The sequence below is a fragment of the Harmonia axyridis genome, chromosome 3 (assembly GCF_914767665.1).
Source record: "Harmonia axyridis chromosome 3, icHarAxyr1.1, whole genome shotgun sequence".
NCBI classification, from domain to species: Eukaryota; Metazoa; Arthropoda; class Insecta; order Coleoptera; family Coccinellidae; genus Harmonia; species Harmonia axyridis.
The window spans coordinates 55,013,457-55,029,297 of NC_059503.1; the positions used below are offsets into that span (position 1 = coordinate 55,013,457).

Genomic DNA, 15,841 nt, shown 5'->3' on the forward strand with positions numbered 1-15,841 from the left:
TGACCCGAATTTCAAGTACCACCAAGACGCTGAAGACGGAACGAAGAGGCAGTATGCAGCTAACAATCTAGGGGTTAACATCTTAATTTTACCCTAATTTCAATATATTTCAACGCTGTATGCTCTTAAGCAATAAACGCAGTTTTTAAGTTTACAATTGAATTTAAAACCACACAATCCCCAACAAATACATTATAAGGATACATATCGGTATCGTTATAATGTCGGTGTCGGTAGATCTCCCAAACGTTGGATGGACGATATTAAGAACATAGCGGGGGTTAACTGGTATATGGAGGCGAGAAACCGCGACAGATGGAGAGAACTTGGGGAGGTCTATGTCCAGGAGTTTACAGCTGGTGGCTGATGAAGAAGAAGAAAAAGACATTATAATTATACTCTCGTTATTATTTTTCTTCTTCTTCGTCAGCCTTTCCTTATCCACTCCTGGATGTAGGCCTCTTTCATGTTCCTCTATGCTGTCCTGTACTGAGCTATCTGAAACCATCTATTTCCCGCATATTGTTTTATATCATCAAGCCATCTTCTTTGTGGTCTACCTACACTGCGTTTCGTCGTTCTTGGTCGCCAGAGTGTTACTTTATATGTCCATCTCGATTTGTCCTGTCGGCAGGACAAATCTCGTTATTATATAAAAGCTAAATGTTATATGCACTATAGTATGGTTTATACGGAACGAAAACTTTATACCTCGATTTTCGGGCTTCAAAATGAAAATGTGAAAAATCGCTCGGACCCGTTAATTTCTGATTCGAGGGGTAACAACTTTTCCTTTTTTCGCATCCTCGTAACTGCAACGAGGTTGAGGACAACCCCTTGGTTTTGAGGTATGTTGCGAACCCTCATTTTTGAGATCTTATTGATTACTATCTGATCCTGAAATTTCGCTTCAAAATTTTCATCGATGACGAAATGACAGGTAAAATAGTGAAAGAGTAGACACTTTTGTGATTAGTTTGTTGAATGCTGAAAGTAGGCACCATTCACTTCCAGGCAGTAATGCAAGTTTTGCTGAAAACGTTCACGTACGTTACTCGAGATTCCTGTTGTAATTTGACGGCATTCTTTAATAATCCTAGTTCGCAAACTATTATGACTCAGGCTGGGTAGCGTTAATCATGGGTTTCAGGTGACCCCATAGAAAAAAGTCCAATGGAGTCAGATCAGGTGATCTCAATAGTCATTCAATATATCTCCTTCTTTCAATTCAAGCGTGAGGAAAATTTTCATCTTAGAACTGATGCACTGGTTGAACGAAATAAGATGATGATCCATTTTGTTGGAAAATGATCGTTTGATGATCTTCTGCGTTCTCCAATACTTTCACGAGGACTAGATAAATAGCGTTCTCCCATAGATATAAATACATTTGGCCACTAAGATAACCAGGTATAAAAAAGGACCGATTATGTGATTCCCATAAATACACACCCAAACATTTAATTTTTGGGGAAGCTGAACATGCACCTCACGAAGTAATCCTTGATTTTCATCTGACCAATACCGACAGTTATTCAGGTTTACAATCCGTTAAGGTAAAATGAACACTCGTCCGAAAAACAGATATCGAAGATGTAGTTTTGATTACCATTAATCATTTCACTGACCATTTCACAGAACTGAAGTCAGCGATCGGGATCATCCTCATTCAGTTCCTGAACCAATCTCATTTTATAGGAATGGAATTTATGTTGTTTTAGGATTCCATGATTGTTGTGCGGAAAATACCATGATATTTCGGACAATTTCATAATACTAAAGGTCGAATCCATTGCTACATGACCTAAGACAGACAGATCCCTCGCCTCTTCTCTTTCATGCACCCTCTTTTTCTTTCCGACTGAAACCAGTAACTGAGTAGCGTCAAATTTGGCAACACGTTGCACAACGTAAGCAGCGGATACATTTTTTCCAAGATGTCATTCGTTAAATGAAGCCGCTGTTGTTCGCGCAGAGTTGTTTCATTAACTTAATGTGAAGTCCTCAAATCCAAAGGTGAATTGAAAAAGTAAGAATATGATAACACAAACTTCGCGACTAACGATTAAAAAATATTATAATTTATTGTGGTGTAAAATTGAAACAGATCCCTTATTTCTTCAGATTTATAAGATGAAAATGCTGAAATAGAATCTTTCCTCTGAAAAACAACATAATGTTTGGAGAATTTAAAATAAAAATTATTTTCGAATTATAAAGAATAACAGTCGGCAAAGTTTATCAAAGAGAATGCCGAGAAGCCAAATGAATGCCCAAGTTTTAGCGTCAATAACCCGTTAAAAAGTAGTATGAGGAGGATTACGCGTCATCTGAGATATCAATGAGTAATTCTGGACTAATAGTCAATCTTGAAATGCAGCATGCGAATTTTGGCGCCTTAGGCGACTGTCTACCCGTCCTACCCCCTAGCAAATGAAAATTAATAGACCTTATCCACTCCCTTTGAAGGCTCTCAGGATAAGAATATATAATAATGACCTACAGACTTCTACATTTAAAACAATAAATGCAAGAAAAATAAATCACTGAGTTCACTTTGCATAAGTCTCTGATCAAGTTTGACAAAAGTGCATTTTATTTCATGAATAAATCAATAAAAATATCGTCAAATGGTTAAGTCATGATTGGTGAATGAAATGTTTTATGATTTACAAAATCATAAAAGGCATAAAAAATATACCTCTTCAATTTCGCAATTCAAGTTCTCTACCTAGGAAAAGCGATGCAGTAACCTTGATTTAACTTGGCGGTTTTATAATTGGAGACATAATAGGTATAGTACTTAAAAGATAAGTTTATTACACTTTCTGTGACAATATAATCATCAAATCCAACGAAGGAATATTACTTCATAAGCCAAATCTCAGAATGTTGAAATCTTTTAGCAAATACGAAAAAATTTGTTTCAGAATGATGGCCATAAAACATATCCTAGTTTATTGCTAAATTTCAAAACTCAAATAACAGATTTCTGAAAAAAAGGAAAATTATATTGAACGGAATTACTCTAAATCCTTGTGTGCATTTTCACGAAAATAGCTAATCGGAAAAATAAACAATTCCATAATAATAATATTGATATTATGATGTAATTTTCCACAATCTCGATATTCTAGAGTAAACTACACATGGATCAACAGATAGTGTAGACAATTCAGTATTTCCAACGAAAATCCAGGGAATTATAAATTAATCAAATCTGTAAGTAAGCATGCACATAATCAGTTCAATGAATTTTCTAATTAGAGGTTTAATTTTGATAGTAATAAAAACGAGTATATTCAAGAGAAATCAGATTACTTCATGGAAAGTTATGCCATTAACAATGGAAAACGATATCAATCAAAAGGCTATATTTTTCATTAAATGACCAATTCGCAATTCACACAATTGCATCCTCGTTTACTTCTAAAGGGTGTTGTTTTAGAGCTATAGAACTTTAAATTGCAATGAAACAACGATGGATTATTCGATTGACATGAAGTTTTTTTATCCGCAAGATAATCTTGTGGCATTACATTTTAAATATGATTTCTGGCATATGACCGCCACGGCTGGCTCGGATGTAGTCCAATCTGGACGTCCAATTTTCGATGACTTTTTCCAACATTTGTGGCCGTATATCGGCAATAACACGGCGAATGTTGTCTTCCAAATGGTCAAGGGTTTGTGGCTTATCCGCATAGAGCAATGACTTTACCTAGCTCCACAGAAAGTAGTCTAGCAGTGTTAAAAAACAAGATCTTGGAGGCCAATTCACAGGTCCAAAACGTGAAATTCGGCGGTCACCAAACGTGTTTTTCAATAAATCGATTGTGGCACGAGCTGTGTGACATGTTGCGCCGTCTTGTTGGAACCACAGCTCCTGGACATCATGGTTGTTCAATTCAGGAATGAAAAAGTTAGTAATCATGGCTCTATACCGATCACCATTGACTGTAACGTTCTGGCCATCATCGTTTTTGAAGAAATACGGACCAATGATTCCACAAGCCCATAAAGCGCACCAAACAGTCAGTTTTTCTGGATGTAACGGTGTTTCGACGTACACTTGAGGATTAGCTTCACTCCAAATGCGGCAGTTTTGTTTGTTGACGCAACCATTCAGCCAGAAGTGCGCTTCATCGCTAAACAAAATAAAATGGACGTAGTGCGCGATACGTATTCCGCACAGAACCATTATTTTCGAAATAAAATTGCACTATTTGCAAGCGTTGTTCAGGCGTGAGTCTATTCATGATGAATTGCCAAACATAACTGAGAATAAATCACTTGACATCTGTTAAATCGGTCGCCATCTTGAACAGTAATGCCAACTTAAAGTTATATACCTCGAAAAAAACACCCATTATCTTCAATCTCTTAAGTCGATTCTGGAGCATTGGAATATACCTCATCTTTTACGTGGGCTTTTACAGAAAAAAGTCTGAAGAAGTTGAATCACAAGATCTCGGTGGTCAATTGTGATCATCTATGCGAGAAACAACAAGTCAAAAACTTTTCTTGTAAAATTGCGATTATTTAGTTGTTGTGTGACACGTAGCGCCGTCTTGTTGAATATAAACGTTGTCCACATCAATATCTTTCAATTCCGTTCATAAAAAAATATTTATCAAAGCTCGGTAGCACAATCCATTCGCCGTAACAGTTGCACCATCCGTTTTAGAATAAGTAAGGTCCAATCGTACCACCAATGCGACACACATAGTTTCGATTCTTCAGATCACTGACTTGTCCAAACAACTCAGTTTTTTCACCAGTTCCACTAATGCTGACTGAGAATGTGCTTCACGACGACCCAAAAGTACTTTAGTGGTGCGAACTGCAACATTTTCACCATTTTTGCAGACAATTTTAGCGTTTTTACTCGTCGAATGCTAAAAGATAACAGCTTCAAATGTGACAGCTACCCAGATAGCGGGCTTGTCAAAATGAAACCTCCTGTTGAAAAACCCTGTACTTATAAACAAAAACAGAATAATGTATTCTAAAAAAGTTGCAGAATAAGCTTCTATTCCAACACGAATGCGAAATTTGAAAACGAGCGACGAACGAGCAAGTTTTCGAACGCATGAGTGTTGGAATTGCTATTTCAGTCGAGATTTATGAAATATTGTCGAAATTCAATGAAAAATTCAGATTATACATCCTAGTGACATTTGTATGTTCGTGTGACTATTACGAAAATTGACAGATAATGGAATTTCAATTTGAATCGTACGTTTCGATTTTTCAATAATTCATAATTAAGCATTAAATTCGTGAATTATGTCTGACGAAATCGATTTAACATCAGCAGAATTGAGAGAAATTGCGAATAATGTCGCAAATCATTTCACTGTACCCAAAGTACACTGCGCAAAAAAATTAACGCACATTCTGAAAATCTCGATTTTAATGAATGTTAACTCTACATTGACTTTATAACTTATTTTTCATGTTCTCTTGGGAAGGTTTTGAACGAAACAAGACACATTATATGGAAAAAAATTCAGGATTTCGCCGAATCTTATGTGAAAGAACAGAAATAAACAATTTTCAAAATACTGGAATGCTGATAAGTGATTTAATACTTGGTATTTCCACCCCTTGCGTTAATTACAGCTCGGCATCGACGGTTCATACTCAAAATGAGTGATCTTAAAATGTTCTGATCTAATCCTTCCCAGATTTCTCTGAGTTGGATTCCTAAGTCATTAAGAGTAGCTGGATGATTTTCTAAACTTCTCAGCCTTCTATTTAGGTTGTCCCAAACCTGCTCAATCGGATTGAGATCTGGACTTCCTGCTGGTCATTCCATTCGAGGGACTTCAACCTCTTCAAGGTACTCCTGAACGATGCGCGTCAATGGGGTCTGGCATTATCGTCCATAAAAATAAAATTTTCACCAATGTATGGGGCAAATGGCACTACATGCTCTTCAAGAACGTTCCTTATATACCTATCAGCATTCATAGCTTATTATCAACGACCATTAGGCTTGTGCGAGCAGTCAAAGATATTCCACCCCATGCCATAATCGATCCTCCCCCGAAACCAGTAGTATTCAGGAAATTGCACTGAGCATTTCTTTCATGTGGACGTCTGTATAAAAGGGAACGTCGATCACAATGGTAGAGGCAGAATCTAGACTCATTTGTGAAGAGAACTCTTTCCCAATCAGCCTCTTCCCAATGGATATGCTCTCTCGCAAAATCCAAAGGCTCCCTTCGATGGGCTGGGGTAAGAGCAGGGCCTCTTGCGCGACACGAGGCCTTAAATCATATTCTTTGAGGCGATTTCTTATTGTCTGAGTGCTAATTTGCACCCCATGAGTTTGCTCTAGCTGATTTTGAAGGAGGCGAGCGGTTGCAAACCGTTGTCTCAACGAAAAAACTCTCAAGTAACGTTCTTGAATGGCAGTTGTTACCCGTGGTCTACCCTGTCCTGGTCTTCGGACATTCATACCTATCTCCCTCAATCGCTGCAACATTCTCGACACACTTGTATGGGAAACTCCAAACCTTTCTGCAATTCTTGTGTATGTCCACCCTTCTTCTCGCAAAACTACCGCTTGGGCACATTCCTCTTGGGCCAAATTGCGTGTTTCGCGTTGCATAGTGATCGAGTGTAGAAAATCAAACGAAAGAAAAACTATTGATCACTAGAATTTATCGAGAACAACTGATTTCAGAATGGAGCCAATACATTCAAAATCTGATAATCTCATCTTTTTTTATTCCTGCTGGGAAAAAACATCTGTATTGAAGAAAAACTTTGAAAGTGGATAACATATGCATGCATAATACTCATAAAATTAATTATCATTGAGAACACCTTCAGTTGAAGAATAAATTTGAGATTTTTATAATGTGCGTTAATTTTTTTGTGCAGTGTATATTGACAATTGACGTGTGTTGAATTTTGATAGGATTGGAAGTCTATGTAGACAACCAGAAAACGAAATATATAACTGAAAACAATGCTGTAATGAGTTCATTACAGCGCTGCTTTTAGAACTGTAATGAACTCATTGCGATACTGAAATAGAGAAACATCTTAAAATAAAAGGTGCTATGTTATTGTAGAACAAAAATGAAAAAACTTAAATTTCCATATGTAAATTGATGCCGTGAGTTCGGTTTCATGTAATAATCTTCCACTCCCCAATTTTTCAATTAACGCCACGTGTTGTGTGTTGTTGGGTTAATTTTTTATTCATTAGGACCTCATTTAATCCAGTGACTGGGGGAAAGTAGTGAAAGCTCCATGCTAATCACTTTCCACGAGGGCGTAAAGATATGCAAAGTTTTTTTTTATGTCGTCACGAATTTTTATTTCGTACGGTTAACAATTCGATTCCTTAAAACAACGAAACGAACTGATTTCAGAAAGAATAGAACTTTTTCGGTGGTGAATATGAATAGCTTCAAAGAAGGTATATTTCACATTTAGCAACCTTCACTCAAAAATGTATTACATTTTTCAATATATAGGATTTATACAGGGTGGTCCAGATTTCAGTGCAATAACTTTGGCATCGGATATAGCAACTGTTTTCATGAAAAAAAAATTATAAACATATGGTTTTGATACTTCCAAGTTTTTACACTGAATCCTTCCGTTTATAGCATTTCAACTTTCATACCCTACAATCCTAACAAGCTTTGTTTTCGAGAAACAGGATTTTCGAAACAAAAATCATATAACATATACATAGTATATATAACACTAGTATTATTACATTCATTGTTTTAATTTATAGGTATTGAAGTCTAGATAATGCAAATTTTTGAATTAGGTAAGTGTCTCCTGCCAAGTTCAAGGCGAGCCTGGCCCCTCTGGCCCCCTCTAGCGACGCCACTGAGTTCATAATTTCTCAGTTGTTGTTAAATCTATACTCAGAAGTCATTATTTGGAAATCATTGTATAATGAAACATCCGGAATAAAGGTAAATGGAAAACATATTGACAATTTCAAATATGCTGATGATACTGAGAATATCGAAGAGTCACAGGAAATAACTCAGAAATTATATGACATCAGCATAGAGTATGTATTGAGAATGAATGTGAAAAAACGAACTTCTTGTCTTTCGCTGAAGAGTCAATAAATATAAATATTTAGGGATTCAGATCAACAGTACCCAATACTGATCCAAGAATGGGAATTGCAAAGAGCTCTTTTATGCAATTTTTTTAGCAATAGAAGTCTCAGTAACAAAATCAAGATTCGCATGCTAAAATTTTGCTTGTTTCCAACACTACTATATGGTAAAGAGGCTGCAACATTCAGATCTATTCTGTAACTTCAAATCGAATAGAGATGGTATGGATCGAATAGAGATGGTATGGATCGAATAGAAATGCACCAGAATCGTTTCAAATTTGTATTTTTTAATTCAAGTGAAATTATAATGGATTGGATTTGGCGTTATAAGGAGAATTGAATACAAAATACCAAATTTGGACGCGATAGAAGTGAAACATCCCGATTTCTCAGATTCCGATTCGATTCGTTCATTTCTATTCGAGTTACAGAATTGACCCAGGTAACGCTTACCGCTTTACCGAAGGATTCTCAAGATCTGTCGCTACAGATAGCAGTAGCGGTAAGTGATAGTCGAAATAAATAGATCGTAGATGTCATGCAATAAGCTAAGGTATTTGTAAACATAACGGCATCGAATTTTATTTATTTTTTTTCGAGGAATCGACTACCATGGTCATTAGCCTGTCGGCATTGAAATATTAGTCGATTTGTGTCTGCATCATAAAGTTATTCTCGATTAAACATGGCAGCTTACGAGCCAAATTCTCGTCATTTGCGGAAGGTTCTAATTTTCTGCTTTAATACGAAGAAATCTGCGGTTGAAGCTCATCGAATGCTCTCAAATACCAATGGTGAGGCCGCTATTAGTGGAATAACTTGCCGAGAGTGATTTCAACGCTTCAAAAACGGTGGTTTTGACGCCGGAGACCAGCATGGCGGTGAAAGAGAGAAGGTTTCCGAAGATTCAGAATCTGAATAATCGGGTCAAACGGAACAAGAATTGGCTGGATCATTGGGAGTGACGCAACAAGCCATTTCAAAACGATTGAAAGTCATGGAAATGATTAAGAAACAAAAAATTGGGTGTCGTATGAGTTGATGCCGAGAGATGTTGAACGGCGTTTGTTTGCTTGTGAACAGCTGCTTGCAAGGCAAAGACGGAAGGGATTTCTGCATCGCATTGTGATTGGGGACGAAAAAAATGGTTAATTACGATATTCCCATGTGCAGAAAATCATGGGGATATCCTGGTAATGCTGCCACATCGACGGCCAAACGGAAAATTTACGTCATTTCTTCTCTGTTTCAGTCAACAGAGTAACCAATCAAGAAATTCCAAAGAAATCCCAGAAAATACTAGAATTAAATGAGTAAATAGAATCAAGAAATCCCCAATTCCTAGAATATGTCTTGAGAGGGTAGATATACTAGTTGTTGCAGTTAAAAATACAGAGAAAATAAAGACAAAAAGAAGCATAGGTCGCAGACGTTATGGCTCCGAAATCTAAGAGAATGGTTCAACTCATCATCAACTCAACTATTTAGAGCCGTAATGAATGAAATAAAGATTATTAAATATTTTAGTTGAAGAGACCAAAACCCATATCATCATCAGATTCTTCAGGTTCTTCTTCCCTCTTTTTCTCTTCTTTGGCTGGGGCTGCTCCAGTGGCAGCAACAGGAGCTGCAGCAGCTGCTCCACCAGCAGGGGCAGCACCTACACCATATCCCAATCTTCTCACCATATCTTTGATGAGGTTCGACCTCAAAATTGGCAGTTTAAAGAATGGTTTGGATCTTTTTTCCAGTAATGGCGATATCATCATCAGCCAAGATGAGGGAAGCGTAGATACAGACTAATTCAGCTTCGTCCGACATGTTGGTATTTTAGATATAAAAATATAGGGTGTTTTTTTTCAAGGTATATAACTTTAAGTTGGCATTACTGTTCAAGATGGCGACCGATTCAACAGCTGTCAAGTGATTTATTTTCAGTTTGGTTTGGCAATTCATCATGAGTAGACTCACGCCTGAAAAACGCTTGCAAATAGTGCAATTTTATTTCGAAAATAATGGTTCTGTGCGGAATACGTATCGCGCACTACGTCCATTTTATTCTGTTTAGCGATGAAGCGCACTTCTGGTTGAATGGCTACGTCAACAAACAAAACTGCCGCATTTGGAGTGAAGCTAATCTCAAGTGTATGTCGAAATACCGTTACATCCAGAAAAACTGACTGTTTGGTGCGCTTTATGGGCTGGTGGAATCATTGGTCCGTACTTCTTCAAAAACGATGATGGCCAGAACGTTACAGTCAATGATGATCGGTATAGAGCCATGATTATTAACTTTTTCATTCCTGAATTGAACAACCATGATTACCAGGAGATGTGGTTCTAACAAGACGGCGCAACATGTCACACAGCTTGTGTCACAATCGATTTATTGGAAGACACGTTTGGTGACCGCCTAATTTCACGTTTTGGACCTGTGAATTGGCCTTCAAGATCTTGTGATTTAACACCGCTAGACTTCTTTCTGTGAGGCTATGTAAAGTCATTGGTCTATGCGGATAAGCCACAAGCCCTTGGCCATTTGGAAGACAACATTCGCTGTGTTATTACCGATATACGGCCACAAATGTTGGAAAAAGTCATCGAAAATTGGACGTCCAGATTGGACTACATCCGAGCCAGCCGTCATATGCCAGAAATCATATTCAAAATGTAATGCCACAAGATTATCTTGCGGATAAATAAAATTCATGTCAATCGAATAATCCATTGTTGTTTTATTGCAATTTAAAGTTCTATAGCTCTAAAAAAAAACACATTTTAGTAGTATGTACTACGGTAAGTTGTCTTAAGACCTCAGCTACAGATGTAGAACAAGCACTAAAATTAATCATAATGATCGTCAACCATCGAAAGGAGACGACATATTAAGAAGAAGAAGAATTAGAATCCAAATTTTTCACAGCGATTGTTTGAAATGAAGAAAAATTATCATCCACAATTTGACAACAAAGGATAGTAGGTTGAATAGGGTTAATATTCTCCTTAGAAGCAATCCCCCTCACTGCGGTATAGCGGTCGACGATAAACCCTGTTGAAAGTGGGTCAGCGACATGATAAGAGAAAGAAATGGCACCGCAATTAATTCAACCTGTATGCGGGGAAAAATAGTTGGCATTTCGGCCCGTCAACGCTTTGGGGACATTTGTCGGCCAGCCATGTCGTGAAATGTATCATTTCACAATGGGGGATTGTATTACACTCCATTCTGTTACTGGCGGTGGGGGTCGTAATGAGGTTTTTATGTCGGGTTTATTGAATGGGACGAGGAAAGGGAAATTGGGTCAGTTTGGGCTTTTTGTGTTTTACACGACTGTTGGAATTAGACATTATTTGACAGTTTGGACATTCCGTTGTAATGGACAACATCGAACCAACAGCAGTCTTCTTTATGAAGGAGAAGAATTTTCCATTTTAGTCCATGTTATTCTAATGGGTGTTTTTTTTTAAGAACTTGAGAACTTCAAGTAATAACACAGGGCAACAAAATAATTTTTTTTGTGCCTGGGATTTTAGAGCTAATTTTAACTATATCATGAACGCTTAATCTATACATGCAATCCGTTTTTCTCTATTACCTCTACTTTTTCAGATACATCAACTTATCTACCAATGTGAGTTTCATTCAGTATATTCATTTATGAGACTCCTAAAATTATTATATGTTCATTTATGTAGGTATAATGGTTTTATTGTCGGTCTGTAATTGAGTAAATTCCAGGTAAATCTATAAATAGTGGAACCATTGCCTATCAGGTACCTGAACTGACCCTTTTAATCCCCTTAATTAAGCAAATTGTAAAGGCTCTTGATAAGAATGGGTTATGTTCTGCATATATAGGGGTACAATGCATCAGTTGAGCTCAGAAAAACTCAAAGCAGGGATATTTGACGGCCCACAAAGTCTTAATAAAGTCAATGAATCACGTTGAACGAGAAGCTTGGACATAATTTGTTGTAGTTGTAGAACATTTTCTAGGCAAACATTAAGCTCAAAACTATGTTGAAATGGTTAACAACTCAATAGTTTCAAATCTTTAGAGTGCAATATAAGTATTGAAATACACTATTTACACAGCCACTTAGACCGTTTTTCAGAAAACAAGGTGAAAGATTTCTCCAAGATATAAAAGTTTTGGAGGACCGCTACCAATCAAGATGGAACATGCACATGATGGCAGATTACTGCTGGAGTTTAAAAAGGGACTGTTTAAAAAAACACTCAAGAATGTCGCGGAAAAGAAGCTTTTGAAGTGTTGAGTGCCTATTTGATTTCTTCAATACTTTTTTTTGTTTGTATGTACGACATAATATTGTATTTTGTATTTTTGTATAACTAAAATTAAAATTCCGTATCTACTTTTCTTCACTACACTTACGGATTTGAGTTAAAATAATGTAATTTATATTTATCCAAAATTGTTTATCTTGAAACTTTGAGCTCCAAGGTAAAAATGAATACGTTATTTAAATTCAGCACATCAAATGGATATAGAATCAGCTTGACACCAAAACAGCTGTTCCCCTGTGATAATACAAGACAAAAATATTGTTAGGATGCCTTCTTCATTATTATAATCTGGTAGATAGTTTCATGGCATTTATTTTTTAAATATGATTTCTGACATATGTACGGCCACGGCTACGACTTACGAAATCCATTTGATCAGTCTACTCGATGCTCACTGAAAGCATCTCGAGAACTATGAGACTTAAAGAAAAAATCGACTATGTGTAGTCATCTTCAGCCTAAAAGTAACGGAAGAAAAATGTAAAGAAATTTTGTTGCCTAAAAAAATGAAAGATGATATCGATGCGTATTTGATGTGTATCATATGCACTTAATTTGATTTCGAGAGAATATATATGAGGGTTCGGAAAGTGAAAGTCAAATTCAGCAAATCGGAAATGGAATCTCATCAAAATGTAAAATAATGATGGATAATCGATGAATTCTCAGATATTATTATTAGCTTTTTCCACAATTATTGTAGATATAAATTTTATGCAGGTGTATAAGTATATTCATACGTACCCAACTAAGTTAATTTTCCTTCTGCTAGAAAATCTCAATAATACAACCATAAATGGATATTAGTGAGATACATGTCATTAACAGATCATCTAAAGATTTTTGAATGAGATTATACACCCAAAGTCGAAAGTCTTCCTATCAACTTTCAACTTGTTGAATGTAATTCATATTACAATTTTTCAAGTTTGAAAAAATAAACCAGCAGAAAATATTTCTTGTTCGCGAGAATACGAGTGTTGTATCATCGAGAATATTCGTGGAAAATGCCGGGACATCCAATTTCCCAGTTTGACCGGGCAAGAATAATAGTCCTACATCAAGAACCTTTGTAGAACCACCAGATTGCGCAACGTTTAAATATTCCACGGACTTCAGTGAGGCGCATAGTGGTCCTTTTCCTGGAAACCGGCAGCGTTGCCCGGAGACCGGTGCCTGGTCGACCCAGAGTAACATTTACAAGGGAAGACCATTATATCGCAAATTTTACTCGAAAATCTATAACAGCCCTTCGAAGTAATTTTTTAAGGACCCATAGACGGGTAGTCTCAACCAGTACTATAAGAAGACGGTTGCATTCCTCAAATTTAAGGGCAAAAATACCTCGGAAATCACCTGGACATAGAGCTACCCGTCGGCAATGGGCAGAACACTATCCAGACTGGATTTTACCAAATTGGCGCAACGTAGTCTTTTCGGACGAGTCACGATTCGGTTTACAAAGTGAAAGTCAACGAGAAATGGTTTGGAGAGGTCCAGGCAGACTAGAGCGACTCAATTTCGCCCGAGAAGTTGTGCCTTTTCAAGGCGGATCAATAATGTGCTGGGGGGTATAATAAGCGGTCGCCGTATCTTTCTTATAATCGTTGCACGGACAATGACTGGTGCCATATACGTAGAAAACATAATTGAACCAATCATTGTTCCTCTGCGCAACGAATTTGGGGATAATTTTATTTATCAGAATGATAACGCCTCATCACACCGCACACGAAGGGTTCAAAACAATCTTCAAAAAAATAATATCCAGAGAATTAACTGGCCAGCAAACTCACTAGACATAAATCCAATTGAGCAAGTATGGGATTGTTTAGGGAGACAAATATTCATTAGCCAAAACCCACCCTTCAGGAAGAATGGAACGATATGCCTGAAAATTTCATTCATGACTTTATTCGTGAGATACCTAGGCATATTGGGCAGTTTATTAATAATAATAATATAATAATATATAGTTTATTGAAAAAGTACAATTTGTATAAAAAATCAATAACATTTAAAATATTGTTTCAATAAACCGCAAAAAACTCACTAAGGCAGATTGACTGTGCGTGAGTTGTCAGGATTTAAGATATTGGCTGCTATACTAATACTAATTCTATTTTAAAAAATGTGTATAAACAAAATGTAGACAAGGAACAGATACAATGTAGATAAAAATGTATAATACTTATATAAATAAAATGTACAAACAAAACATTGCACACCTACAAAGCGTGCACAGATAAAATGGTATAGATCAAATGTGCACTAATGAAGGCATATATATATACAATATAAAACGCAAGATATAAGAAGGTACCAACATAATACAGTGTCACAAATGTTTATTTTCTCATGTCTATTATTTTGACGAGTTCATTTCTCGGGTACTTTGCAATAAATTCATTCAATTTTTTCCTGAAGAGGCGTAGATTATGAAGTTCTCTTAGACTTTTGGGTAGAAAGAAAATATTAAATACGAACTATTGAATCAAAAATAAATAATCCATAAATTTTGATTTTTTCTCATTTTCCCTAATTTGTTTCATCCTGCATAAAGCAAAGAGTAACAAACAAAGATTTTCTGTCAAATATATTGCAGTTGAAATAGAGGAAAATATTCATTTCATTTCCAGAACATAGATTGTTCATTTCTTTAGAAACCTAGGTGGACCAAGACTTTTGACGATGTGTATATTTGTCGTCGAAACTTCACACCACACCATTCTCTATCTTCAATAAACGAAATGCCGAGGTAATTAAAAGCATCAGCAATTATATGGAATGCAAAAAGGTTCAAAGGATGTGGAGAATTGGCAAATTTAAATTGCATACTCGAGCACCTAAATCTGTCATGTCTCAGTGCTGCTCCAAATTACTGCTGGCAAATATAATGAGAATGTTCTTTGGTTTCATAATCGGTTCTATAGTCGAGGTTTTCCTTTTAGACGATACAAACATCAGTGAAAGATCCGTAATGTAACAACATTTTATTTCAAGTTGTATTTTGAATGTTGTCCAAAACTCATGATTCGAATAAAAATGTTTCCAACAGTTAGCTACTGAAACTTTTAAAACAGGATATTAGTTTTAGGGAAACATTAAAAATATTAAAGTATAGTTATTTAATTCGTTTTATATCACAGGCGACATAAGAGATAAGCAGCAAACTAGGCTTTTGGTCTTTGGAGGACTAACAGAAAAGTGTGAAATAACTTCGCAAAGACCTAGTCTGAAAATTGTGCTACTACGTTTTGCGCTCTTGTTATATTTGTGCTTATCACTTCAACACAATGTTGCATTTTATTGTGCCGTCTGAAAGTGCGTCTGTGAATACGATAACTTTTCAAAGTAAAGACCTAGAAATCTAGACAAATTTTCAAAGTTCATTTGTGGTCTAAATATGTCGATTCCAACTC

General features: G+C 36.3%; 1 protein-coding gene and 1 pseudogene across 8 annotated transcripts in view; both read right to left on the reverse strand.

Moving 5' to 3' along the window:
- LOC123676913 (potassium voltage-gated channel subfamily H member 6-like) overlaps nucleotides 1–15,841 on the reverse strand; it is a 281,964-nt gene that overhangs the window by 249,399 nt on the left and 16,724 nt on the right. The window lies entirely within an intron of this gene.
- LOC123676916 lies at nucleotides 9,634–9,931 on the reverse strand (annotated as a pseudogene).